We start from the raw sequence: 14,167 nt of genomic DNA, 5'->3' as shown, positions 1-14,167 counted from the left end.
TGGTGAATGCATTTCTTTATTATATATTAATGCTTAAAACAATTAATTGAGCTTTGATGACAAAACACGAAATATCTTATGTTGAAAAAAATTGAATCCATTGTTGACGTATTACCGGATCTTTTGCAAACCGGAAAAATTAGGTTTGGATAGAAATGCTTAATGCGACCACAGTGTGGAACACAACAGTTCATTCTTCTCGTAGAACTAAACGCACTTTCGAGTTTACACTAATTTAACAAATCTTTTTTGGTTACACTTTAATTCACTAAACAGAAAAACGGCTTGATGTCTATTTTAAATACACAGTCTTGCCACTATAAACATTTATTACCAATGAGATTAAAAAAAAGTGAAACATTTTCCGAAAATTCTCATTTTCATTGGTGAGCTAAAATTATACATTTTAATAAATTTTTTTTCTGATTTTCTTTATACTTGGCATCATTGCTCGCGTACCCTGCAAAAGTTTTTTCTTTTCACAATGTGCAGGTGGCAACATCAAAATCAGCCAATCAGAAACTGGTCCATTTTGGAACGAAAGCAGCCCCCCCAGATGTCAGGTCTTGTCTTAGGGTGAAAAGTAAAAACTTTTGCAGGGTACGCGTGCAATGATGCCAAGTATAGTGAAATAGAGAAAATCAGAAAACAAGGTTATTGAATTTAAAATTTTAGCAAAGGAAAATGAAAATTTTCTGAGAATGTTTCATCGTTTTTTCAACCTCATCTGAAATATATATATATATATATATATATATATATATATATATATATATATATATATATATATATATATATATATATATATATATATATATATATATATATATATATATATATATATATATATATATATATATATATATATATATATATATATATATATATATATATATATATATATATATATGTTAAATCGCAAGTGTGTTTACTTTTACAAGGAGAATGAAGTGTTATGTTGTACACTGTGGTCGCAATTTGAACATTTTTATAAAGTGATTTGAACAACCCAAAAAATTCAATAGCAGAAATATGCTCAATAAATTGTTTCTAAACGTTACCAATTAATAAAAATAATTCATTCAACAAAACATTTTTCACGTTTATTTCAAATAAAAGACCGAACCTAAAAATTCGTATGATTAATATTTTATTCTTTACATAAAGTTACTAAAAATCTGTGAATAGTCCAATCCACGTGCGAATGTGTTGGTGAGGCTATTGAGCAATTTGACGTCTCTGTTACTCACACCGATGCAGAGTGCGCAGATCTATTCATATACGAAATAAGAATGTGTGCGAGTCGAAGTCAAAGTTTGTTGTGGGTTCAATTTTACACTGAGGTAAAACATTTTTGACTCATAATCATACACTGCGAAAAATGCATATAGAATTTCGTAAGCTATGAACTAATGAACCAAGTAGAAGACAGTTCCATTACGCACGCTTAGAAAAAGTTACTCAGAGTTTGAGTACTAGTTACTCATTTTCAAATGATACATGGAAACGTCAAAAATTGAGTAGTTATCATCAATGATATTGAGTAACTTCTACTCTAAATTTGAGTTTAACGCAACAACTCGTTTTTTTGTCACTATTCGCAAGATCAGTCTAAAAGTTGTGATAACCATTTGTAGCAACAGGTTGTATTTTTTGTTAGTGAGATCGCGTGTTTCGAGGGTGAGTCGCTTAACACAAACGGTCTGCAAAAACCGGAATGTTGTGTCTGCAAAAACCGGAATGATAAAATCCGTGTTTTGGTTCAGAATGGAAACGAATATGCTCAAATGTCATTTGTGAGGAATAAGTGTATGATTGGTGCCTGAGCATAACTGACATGTATGTTAATTTGCGATTGACACACAACTCCAAGCGACCACCACTTGATATAGTATTGAGTTCAATTACCTAATATTTTAATACAATACACTCAGGAAAGGAGCAATTTTTTTGCAAATTTGGTAAATGTGAAATAAAATTTCACTCAAAATTTGAGTGATTTGATTTTTGGTACACGTACAAATTAAGTATTACTCAGTAAATGAGTAGATTTTACCCAAATATCGTTTCCAGTGGAAGAACTCAAATTTGAGTAACTTTGGAGTTACTCTAAATTAGAGTTGTTCCACTTTTTCTGTAGATGAGTGAGATCTTACTCATTTTTGAGTAACTATTTTTAAGCGTGCGTGATATAGAGTTTCATGAATGATTTTATGTCTTTCTCATCTGTTCTCTTGGCATTGCAGTGTTTTTTTATTGCATATATGTCTTCAATAATTGACACGATGCGGCTCGACAAAATTCACTGGGTTATTGCGACATACTCACACTAGCATTAACCGTTCAACTGCTGAGAATAGCCACACCAACACATTCGCACGTGGATTGGTCTATTTTCAGCAGTTGAAAGGTTAATGGTAGTGTGAGTATGTCGAAATAACCCAGTGAATTTTTTCGAGCCGCATCGTGCCAATTATTGAAGACATATATGCAATAAAAAACACTGCAATGCCAAGAGAACAGTTGAGAAAGACATAAAATCGTTCATGAAACTCTATATCACGCAATGGAACTGTCTTCTACTTGGTTCATTAGTTCATAGCTTACGAAAATCTATATGCATTTTTCCAGTGTATGAATATGAGTCAAAAATGTTTTACCTCAGTGATAAAATTGAACCCACACCAAACTTTGACTTCGGCTCGCACACATTCTAATTTCGTATATGAATAGATCTGCGCACTCTGCATAGGTGTGAGTAACTGAGACGTCAAATTCCTCAATATGGCAACACTGAAACCGATACGTAAACAGCCAGTTACACTGACGCAAAAAAGCTATTGAAATCCATAAGAAACAATTATGATATAGTGATTTTCACTATTGAGCAATTTGACGTCTCAGTTACTCACACCGATGCAGAGTGCGCAGATCTATTCATATACGAAATTGGAATGTGTGCGAGCCGAAGTCAAAGTTTGTTGTGGGTTCAATTTTACACTGAGGAAAAACATTTTTGACTCATAATCATACACTGCGAAAAATGCATATAGAATTTCGTAAGCTATGGACTAATGAACCAAGTAGAAGACAGTACCATTACGTGGTATAGAGTTTCATGAACGATTTTATGTCTTTCTCAACTGTTCTCTTGGCATTGCAGTGTTTTTTATTGCATATATGTCTTTAAAAATTGGCACGATGCGGCTCGACAAAATTCACTGGGTTATTTCGACACACTCACACTAGCATTACCCTTTCAACTGCTGAGAATAGCCACACCAACACATTCGCACGTTGATTGGACTATTGGCTAGAAAAGATTGCGATGCGATAAGATAGCGACAAAATGCCGCAAAGATAGCGAAACTGTCATTCGCATAGATTCAACCCCTTCGAGACCACAAGTCAGAAAAAAATATTTTTTAAATTGACCGTTACAATGACTATTTTTTTATTTATTATTAAGAAAACTTCAATCATAATGAATTCATATTGATAATGCGTATGTGGCAGATTACGGCTACAACTTGCACGGATTTTTTAAGCGTTTGCTATTTATTTGACATAATGTACGATTCAGACGATCCGCCTCCTTCCGTCACCGCCACCGGAACGTCAGCTTCCGTCAAAATTAGTTTAATACTTTCTTTATCGGAACGTTCACACGCTCCGTCCGTCAAGACGTTCCGTGACGGTGACGTTACGTGTGAATGGCTCCATAAGAATGCATGTAATTAATGTTGACGGTGCCAATAGCGGAGATTGACTGTGACAAAAGTAGACGAATCGTCTGAATCGTACATAATGATTATTTTGTGGTTAGTATGTTCCCTTTTCATTTATATTTTGTATTAATCGACGCCTTGGTTTTCAAAACCTCGTGCTTTATTCGATTGTGCTATTTGTCTACTCTAAAAAGTTGGTCGTCTTTGACAGATATACATTTGTTGATGCTTTCGATGAACAATGAAATAACAATTGTCGCTAAGGAATTTTACCAGTTGAAAATGCAATTGGCCTCAATCCAACAGCCGATTAATTTTTCTTTTGGCTCTAATGCTAGTTAATTTCAATACAACAGACAGCGAAGGGGTTAAAACCACTGTCTAATTTTCTGGTAGAGATGCCAGATGAAATTTTAGGCGTCTGCGTATTAGAAATGGTCCTACGCGACTTCAATATTTAGAAGTATGATGAAAAAACCAAACGAAAACACTACAGTAATAGCAAAAGTCATTAAAATGGACGATTGTTTATAAAAATTTTGAAAATCTGCAAAAAAGTCGGCTTAATTGCAAAGTCTGCTAACAAACGAAATTGCAAATTTACATATCAATCAGCAAACCTGACATCAGTGGCTCTGACGCTCATTATTTCGCTATCCTGCGACGATTCCGTCGCATTCTATGTCCAGCTGAAAACCACTATATTTCGTTACAATTTTACCATATGGAAATCATAAGTCAATCTTATGATCTTCAGAAAAAAATTTTCATTGACATACTTATGGATTTCATAAATCATACTTATGAAGTTCGTGAGGTAGACTTATGATTAATGTAGGAATGTAGATATGAATGTAATAAATTATTTATATATTTCATAACCCCAACTTATGAAATTCATCGCAACTTTCTTTCTTAGCAAATGATGAATTTCTACATATTGGGATTTTTTTGGAAATCTTTCCAAAGGATATATTTAAGTCATGTGAAAACGAGTCCGGAATAACAAGAGCTTTCTGGATGTTATTTTCTCCACAAACGCAATATTTTCTAATTGCTGTTCCATGCATAAACAAAGTGTTAATATCACGAAATAAAATAATGAATAGAGACTTACATTTCTTTTCCTCCAATCCACAATCCAATTCCAAACAATTTCTGAAAGAACGGGATATTTTGAAACCAACGAATTTATGTCTTCATCTCCACAGGCGATGAACTCTATCAATTATAATTTCGAATTATGAAAAAGTGTTTTGCACGCTTCAGATGGTGCGCTTTGCACAAAGTTTTGAAGCAAAACAACGGTGTCTTCGTTTTCCATTTTTATGATTTGATTGTTCTTTTAAGGAATGACATTTTCACAAGATAGAACGTTATACAATCATAAATTATGTTTTAAGGAATGCATATGTCATTGATATAAATTTCATAAGTCATGCATATGAAGTTCATATGTGTGCTTACTGAATGTATAAGTCTTCAATGAAATAAAAATTGTGCTGGTTCATAAGTCACAACTTATAAAAATATTAAGTTTTTTTTCTTCGGTGTAGTATTTATTCAACAGGGCGAAGAAGATGAGAACTGTGACTCGGAAGTAAGAATAAGAAGTCAGTTGTCAGGTGTTGTCATAGATGATGACTACTAGATATTAGGTTTTGCACGAACATGACATAACCTCACAAAAATGAAAAAATGAATCAATTTTGACAGCTGTCAGTGGTTTATATATATATATATATATATATATATATATATATATATATATATATATATATATATATATATATATATATATATATATATATATATATATATATATATATATATATATATATATATATATATATATATATATATATATATATATATATATATATATATATATATATATATATATTAACACGTATTCAAATTAGAATAAACACAATGAACACACAAACAACCCACTGACAGCTGTCAAAATTGATTCTTTTTTTCATTTTTGTGAGATTATGTCATGTTCGTGTGTTGCACCTAATTGCAAGATAACATCACAGATGAACTGATGAATAAAGTTCATGTTATACATGTACCGGTGGTTTGTTTACATGACATAAGTTCAATGAGATGACAAAGGAGATTTACAATTAAGGATCCTTTCAAGAAGGTCGTTTCAATATTTTTATTGTATTTTGAATAGTAATTGTTAGACATGTATTAACGAGTTGTCTTTAAATACTCACCAAGTTCGATTACGAATTTGTTCTAAAATGCCGGTAAACGTAATGAAATAATGTTGCTTCAATTGGTAGAATCAATTATTGATGATAAACTTCAATTTCTCCAACTACGTTTTCAGTTAGATTGTTTGTTGCAGATCTTGCAGATTCTTCAAACGGCACCCAAAACTGTGCAAATATATAACAAACAGGTAGGTTTTTACGACCACCTATCGATTGTACACAAAGAATATTCGTAAACACTCAAGACTCTCTTTGTGTGGTTATCTATCATGTAACTTTTTATGTGAATTTTCAAAGTAATGCGAATTTTCAAAGTGATGCGGTTTTTATGCGTTTTGTATACGAGTTTTTAAGATATACGGATTTTCAATGCGAATTTTCGGAATAATGCAGTTTTCTTGTTTTGTCGTAGAAATACATGAAACGTCGAGCTCTGTCGTTATCTCAATAAAGTATATTTCGATTTCAAGAAGTGATGCGGTTTCTATGCGTTTTTGCATTTATAGAAAGGTTATGCAATCACTGTGAAACATAACTATTGGCACATTGCCGCGAAACTGAATTACCAGTAGCGACACCTACCAACGCAAAATTGAATCAAGAAAAGCAGGGTTTTTTCGAAAATTTTCATATTGGCAGTAGTGATTTGCAACGATCTACTAACTACGATTAAGCATAGAACATCTTCAGGAATGTGTGAAATTGGGTATGGTTAGGATTATTCGGACAAACATTTTTTTGAACAACCCAGGGTAGTGTTGATTGCTCAAGCATTAGAATGTTTAGCGATCGAGTACCTGTTATTTTGAAAACTTTATTTGTTATTTCCTGACATTTAAAAATGGCATAGAACCTAAGAACGTTAGTTTCCGAACAATAAATTATGATCATCATTACCACCTTGAAGTAAAAACTTTTTCTTAAACTTCTATCACAGACTAACAGACATGACATTATGAGTAAATTCTTATAAAAATAATTTTTCGTGATGCACTTGTTCCACCTATATTGTACTGCGCGAACTATTTACTATCTGTACACCCCTTGTGTTATGTAAAAGTTTTTTTACTAGTTGGTTTTCCCTCGTTTGTCACAATAAATTATTGGATTACGGTGATAATATATTTAACTTTTTTAGCGATGTTGGAAGGTAACCATTTATTTTTCTCAACGTTGTTCTTCTAGACTATTTTTGATTGTAATGGTAATTTTCACTCGAAATCAAGTGGCGGCAGACCAGAAGCAAGTAAATATTGTAACAAAACGGGTTCGAATTGGTATTGCGTTGGAGGATGAGAAGTAGGCACAATTATGTATATAGTTTAGGCAATATATATTATATCTGTATCCTGCATGAAATTCGCATGGACGTATACTAATCAATACATTACAGGTAATTCTGTATGAATGGCAACTCTGTTGGTAAATGAAAAAAATAAACACAGTCTAGATGACAGACAGGATGTTTTTGATAGGGTAACGTGGCGCCATCATGTCCCAAATAAAGGAATATTCGAACTGACCGTTAAAATGATTGAAGAATCTAATTTGAGTGTCCTGTCTGTTAGTCTGTCTGCTTCTATCATAATTTTTCAAATGAATTTGCCCGGTTTTATAAGAAATCGTTGAAAAGAAGGAGTAATCAAAAATTTTCTTACCGATTTGACAGCCCTTGTTGAAAATATCATCTCTAAACAAGTAGTGCCTCTACATTTCATTCAAAAGTCATTGTGCCAATTGAACCGAGCCCCGGAGGGCCGAGTGTCATATATCATTCGAGTCAGTTGTCGAGTACGCAAAATGTGTATGTGTATGTTACGTTTTTTTTTTTTGCAACAACTTTTCTCGGAGATGGCTGAACCGATTTGCACAAACTTAGATTCAAATAAAAGGTCTTGTGGTCAAATACAAAACTCAAAAAAAAGGCTCCGGAGTTATGGGATAAAATGTGAAATCATCTCTAAACAAGTAGTGCCTCTACATTTCATTTAAAAGTCATTGTGTCAATTGAACCGAGCCCCAGAGGGCCGAGTGTCATATATCATTCGAGTCAGTTGTCGAGTACGCAAAATGTGTATGTGTATGTTACGTTTTTTTTTTGCAACAACTTTTCTCGGAGATGGCTGAACCGATTTGCACAAACTTAGATTCAAATAAAAGGTCTTGTGGTCAAATACAAAACTCAAATAAAAGGCTCCGGAGTTATGGGATAAAATTTGAAATTAAATGCATAAATTTTTCCCGGAAATGCTTACTTACCTTACCTAACAGCTATAGGCCTGGGGTGTCCTTTGCTGTATCAAGCATACGTCTCCACATAACTCGGTCCATGGCTGCTCGTCGCCAGCCACTCAAGGCACGGATGCTTCTGAGATCACCCATCACTTGATCGATCCACCTTGCTCGCTGCGCTCCTGTTCTTCTTGTACCAGTCGGATTAGATTCAAGAACCATTTTCACTGGGCTGTCGTCCGACATCCTTATGACATGCCCAGCCCATCGTAGACGTCCGATTTTAGCTGTCCGTACGAGAGGTGGTTCTCCTAGCAGCTGTTGCAATTCGTGATTCATACGCCGTCTCCACGTTCCGTCTTCCATCTGCACTCCACCATAGATGGTCCTCAGTACCTTTCTTTCGAAAACACTGAGGGCGCGTTGGTCCTCAGCCAGCATAGTCCAGTTCTCGTGGCCATAGAGAACAACCTTTCTAATGAGCGTTTTGTAGATGGTCAGTTTCGTGCGGCGGCGTACTTTTTCGATCGGAGGGTTTTTCTGAGTCCAAAGTACGCACGATTCCCTACCAAAATACGTCTATGAATTTCTCTGCTGGTGTCATTATCGGCGGTCACCAGTGAGCCTGGTGTCATTATCGGCGGTCATCAGTTTACACGAACTCGTCAAACACCTCGATATCGTCACCGTCTATCAATGTTCGTGGTGGAAGGCGTAGTGTTTCTTCTCTAGAGCCTCTTCCTCTCGTGTATTTTGTTTTCGACGCATTTATGGCCAGTTCGATACGCTTAGCTTCAGCTTTCAGTCCGATGTAAGTTTCCGTTATCTTCTCAAGGTTACGTGTCACAATATCAATATCGTCAACGAAACCAAAAAGTTGTACGGACTTTTGGAAGATCGTGCCACTCGTGTCGATCCTCGCTCTTCGAATCACACCTTCCAGGGCAATATTGAACAAGATACAAGAAAGTCCATCGCCTTGACGTAGCCCTCTCCGAGATTCGAAGAGACTTGAAAGCGTCCCAGATACTCGGACGTAGACATCACGCTATCTATCGTTGCTTTGACCAATCGCGTCAGTGTATCCGGGGAACCGTATTCGTGCATTATCTGCCATAGCTATTCTCGATCGATTGTGTCGTATGCCGCTTGGAAGTCAATGAATAGGTGATGCGTGGGTACGTTGTATTCACGACACTTCTGGAGTACTTGTCTTATCGCGAATATGTGATCCGTAGTGGCGCGGGCTCCCGCGTAAATCCCGCTTGGTACGGCCCTAAGAATTCCTTAGCTATTGGTGATAGACGACGGCAAAGGATTTGGGAGAGTACCTTGTAGGCGGCGTTCAGCAATGTAATTGCACGGTAATTGCAACAGTCTAGCTTATCGCCCTTTTTGTAGACGGGACATACCACTCCATCCATCCATTACTGCGGTTGACTCGCCTGGCAACTGGTCGTTGCCCGCAGCTTTGTTGTTCCTCAGTTTGCAGATCTCCTCACTTATCTCGGACAGATCAGGGGCTGGGAATCTGTCGTCGGCTCAGCGTGCACCCAGATTGATTCCTGTGCCGTTCTCTGTATCTTGTGCTTCGCCATTCAGATGTTCGTCATAGTACTGCTTCCACCTGTCGATCACCTCACGTTCGTTCGTGAGAAGGTTACCACTGGTATCTGCAGATTTCGGCCTGTGGCGTGTAGCCTCTACGTGAGCGGTTCATCTTCTCATAGAACCTCCGTGTGTCATTTGCGCGGTACAGCTGTTCTATCGCTTCGCGATCTTGGTCTTCCTGGTGGTGCTTTTTTTCGGAAAACCGTGTTTTGTCTGTTCCGCACCTGTCTGTATCGTTCCTCGTTCGCTCTAGTGCGGTGTTGCAGCATCCTCGCCCTTGCTGCATTCTTCGCTTCGACCGATTGCTGACATTCGCCGTCAAACCAGTCATTTCCTGGATTCAATAACCTCGTACCTAGAACGGATGAAGCAGTGCTACTCACGGCGGACCTTATGTTCCTCCAGCCGTCTTCAAGAGTCGCCGCACCAAGCTCCTCTTCCGTTGGTAGCACAAGTTCCAGCTGTTGCACGTATTCCTCTGCAATACGAATGCTACGTAGTTGCTCGAAATTGAGTCTCAGCGTTCCTGTGCGACGAGTATTGTGCACCGTCGATAGATTTGAGCGCATACAAACCGCGACAAGGTAGTGGTCAGAATCAATGTTGGCACTGCGGTAAGTGCGGACGTTGATGACGTCGGAGAAGAATCGCCCGTCGATGAGAACGTGGTCGATTTGATTTTCCGTATGTTGATCAGGTGATCTCCAGGTGGCTTTGTGGATATCTTTGCGCGGGAAAAAAGGTGCTTCGAACTATCATTCCTCGGGAGGCTGCAAAGTTTACGCATCGTTGACCGTTGTCGTTTGTTACCGCGTGCAGGCTCTCCAGCCCGATCACGGGCCTGTACATTGCCTCCCGGCCTACCTGTACATTGCCTCCCGGCCTACCGCTGGATAAAAGTATGCCCAGACTCTGGTCCGGAACAGAAGATCACTCGCGCCACGACACCAAATACAAACGAAACACCGTTGTGAAAACATTGTCCCACACGACTGGAGACAAGTGCAAGTGATCGCCATCCAAAAACCAGGAAAACCAGCTTCCGATCACAATTCGTATCGGCCGATTGCTATGCTTTTCTGTATCCGGAGATTGTTCGAAAAAATGATTCTGTTTCGTCTAGACAATCGGGTCGAGATTAATGGCTTACTTTCAGATGCACAATTCGGCTTCCGCAGAGGCAAAGGAACGAACTATTGTCTTGTGTTGCTCTCAACAAAAATTCAAATGGCATTTGCTCGTAAAGACCAAATGGCGTCAGCTTTCCTGGACATTAAAGAGGCTTTTGACTCAGTTTCTATAAATATTCTATCTGAGAAGCTGCATCAGCATGGTCTTTCGCCAGTTTTGAAGTTTGTTTACATAATCATGTACTTCGCTCATGGTGATTTGTCGACAATACGATTCAGCTACATGGGTCTTCCTCAGGGCTCATGCTCATGCCCTTTTATACAATGTTTACGTAAGTAATATCGATGAATGTATCAACACACCTTGCACGCAAAGAAAACGCTGCCGATCTCCAAAGACCATTACAAGATACTCTCGACAACTTGTCATTATGGGCTCTTTAGATGGGTATCGAGTTCTCTACGGAGGAAACTGAGGTGGTTGTAGTTTCGAGGAAGCGAGAACCAGCACAATTACAGCTTCAACTAAGGGATGAAACCATAGCTTAGGTCTTCACATTTAACACGTTGACGGACAGTAGGAACAAGAGAAGTTCGAAAATTGACACTATATGTTTTTGTGACTTTTAGAATGTTAGAAGTATAGTTTTACTCTTTCTGCTTAAATAAACTTAACTTTGATTAATTTAGTACCTTTAATTAGGTTGCGGCTATAACCGTCATGGCGCCAGCGGACTCTATACACTAAGTGATAGGACGATGGCGGCTATAACAGCAAAAATTTAAAAACGTAAATGACAGGTTTAATGGTTCAAACAAGCAATTTTTGTATGCAACTCGTATAACAGGTGAAATATGAACTTCAACCTAAAAAGATGTTTTCAAAACACGACACTATGCTTCTACGTATACGCCAGTAAGTGCACATTTGTGCTGCTATAGTGCCGTAGTGTCTAAAAACGACCGTTTCGTTTTGGACGGCTATAGCAGTCATGCCACATTGTGAACTTCGCTTTGACGGCTATAGCCGCAATTGTCCGTCAACGTGTTAAATATCTCGGGGTCTGGTTCGACTCCAAAGGCACCTGGGGATGTCACATTAGGTATCTGAAACAAAAATGACAGCAGAGAATCAAATTTCTTCGTACCAGGAGACCTGCTCAGGTTGTATCAAACTCATTTCATCAAGCTGGAAAGAATTCGGTATCGCTGTTAGCGTATTGCCTTGGGTTGCATGCAATCGACTCATACGATGAATCTCGAAGTGCTGGCGGGCGTTCTTCCATTGACAAACCGGTTCTGGGATCTCTCATATCGTTTGCTCATCCGATGCGACATTTTGAATCCTCTGGTGATAGAAAACTCCGAAAGGTTAGTTGAGCTTAACTCTCAAACCCGTTTTATGTCCTTGTATTTTGATTACATGGCTCAGAATTTTAATCCTTTATCGTTTATTTCCAACCGTGCTCATTTCTTTGATACTTTTGCGCAAGCAATAAAAAAAATGCGGAAAAGTTTATGTAAACTTTTTGTCGTGAATACGACTTACTTTACTATGGGGTGCCTTTTCAAAATTTACCCTCTGAGAGAGTGATAAGTTTTTGATCGTGAATATCTCTTGTTGTATCTAACGAATCAACATAATTTTTGCTACATGCCATCGGAAATATGATCACAATTTTATGATAAAATTTTCAATTGTGTGGCATAATCTCAAATAGTTCAAAATTCAACTTTTCTGAAATGTTTGGTATAAACGAGTATCAAAGAGGATAATTCATATGGCGCGTTTGCCTTTCTCGTATTTTGAAAGCTCATAGCTCAGTGATCTGTGGAAGGATTTATATAATCTAACTACCAATAGGATCGAAATTTTTCAACTTAAACGTGTATAGCAAAAGCATTGAAGTATTTCAATAGTACACTATTGAAAAACCTATCTCATTTGACCCATGTCAACACCAGCCAATCAGAACGCGTTCTGAGGAAGAGAACAAAATATCTGCTGCTGTACAACATATCGTCCGAGAAAAATGTTCCGAAAAGTGGTGAATATCGCAGTGAGTTCCTCAATTTGGTCCTTCTGAATGCTGGAAACGAATCCCTACAGCATATTGATAGTTTCTTTCAATAATTTATGCAAATCCGAAATGAAATAATCGACATTAAAATTCTATATGCGGCTATTTTTATAGCCGTCAGGACCGCCCATTAGTGAAAAAGCTACAAACGAAATCACATAAAAGGAAATCTCTTAACAAAAATTCAATCAGTTTGGATTCTATCGTCACTGCGAGCAGATGTGTTTTGTGTCGCCTGCACAGCTAGTTTCGCTTTCGACAAGAGCGATTACGTCACAGCTGCCAGTCATTAGCATTGGGAAAAAAACAACGGTGGAGAGAATTAAACAATATCAGCCGTTCTAATGGCTCTAAAAGTTTTCTAAAGAACTGTTAGGATTTGTTGTTCGCAAATCGTAGGGAAATATCCTCAGTTTACTGCAAATCAAGAATAGTTTGCTTAGATTTGTGCACTTTTCGCTGTGTGAAATTCACAGTAATCGAGATCAAGTGAAGCCTTCTTTTTTTCTGCGAAAAATGTTCCAGAGTTTAATGTCGTAGAGAATTACGCAATTTGACTCTTCTGAATGCTGGAAACGAATCCCTACAGCATATTGATAGTTTCTTTCAATAAAATATGCAAATCCGAAATGAAATAATCGACATTAAAATTCTGTATGCGGCTATTTTTATAGTCGTTAGGACCGCCCATTAGTGAAAAAGCTACAAACGAAATCAGGTAGAAACAAGCCTCTCAACAAAACTTGAATCAGTTTGGATTGTATCGCCACTGCGAGCAGATGTGTTTTGTGTCGTCTGCACAGCTAGTTTCGCTTTCGACAAAAGCGATTACGTCACAGCTGCCAGTCATTAGCATTGGGAAAAAAACAACGGTGGAGAGCATTGCACAATATCAGCCGTTCTAATGGCTCTAAAAGTTTTCTAAAGAACTATTAGGATTTGTTGTTTGCAAATCGTAGGGAAATATCCTCAGTTTACTGCAAATCAAGAATAGTTTGCTTAGATTTGTGCACTTTTCGCTGTGTGAAATTCACAGTAATCGAGATCAAGTGAAGCTTTCTTTGTTTTTGCGAAAAATGTGAAAAAGGGAAATGTGTGCATAATTCATACAATTGATATTCGGAAGTGTTAAGGAACATGTCAGTTGTTTTCGTATT

General features: G+C 37.4%; 1 protein-coding gene across 2 annotated transcripts in view; it reads right to left on the bottom strand.

Moving 5' to 3' along the window:
* Positions 1-6,212, bottom strand: part of LOC131438696 (sideroflexin-2) — a 171,108-nt gene extending 164,896 nt beyond the window's left edge. The window contains exons 1-2 of one of the 2 annotated variants that reach the window (XM_058608873.1): positions 5,957-6,212; positions 4,846-4,886 (exon numbers count right to left, since the gene is read on the bottom strand). The gene's annotated coding sequence lies outside the window, so the exon portion shown is untranslated. The remainder of the gene's footprint in view (positions 1-4,845; positions 4,887-5,956) is intronic. The other variant, XM_058608872.1, reaches the window with a different exon arrangement.
* Positions 6,213-14,167: the final 7,955 nt, after the last annotated feature.

This window comes from Malaya genurostris, chromosome 3, assembly GCF_030247185.1.
Source record: "Malaya genurostris strain Urasoe2022 chromosome 3, Malgen_1.1, whole genome shotgun sequence".
Taxonomy (NCBI): Eukaryota; Metazoa; Arthropoda; class Insecta; order Diptera; family Culicidae; genus Malaya; species Malaya genurostris.
Note: the sequence above shows the minus strand (reverse complement) of the source record. Positions and strands in the feature narration are given on the sequence as shown.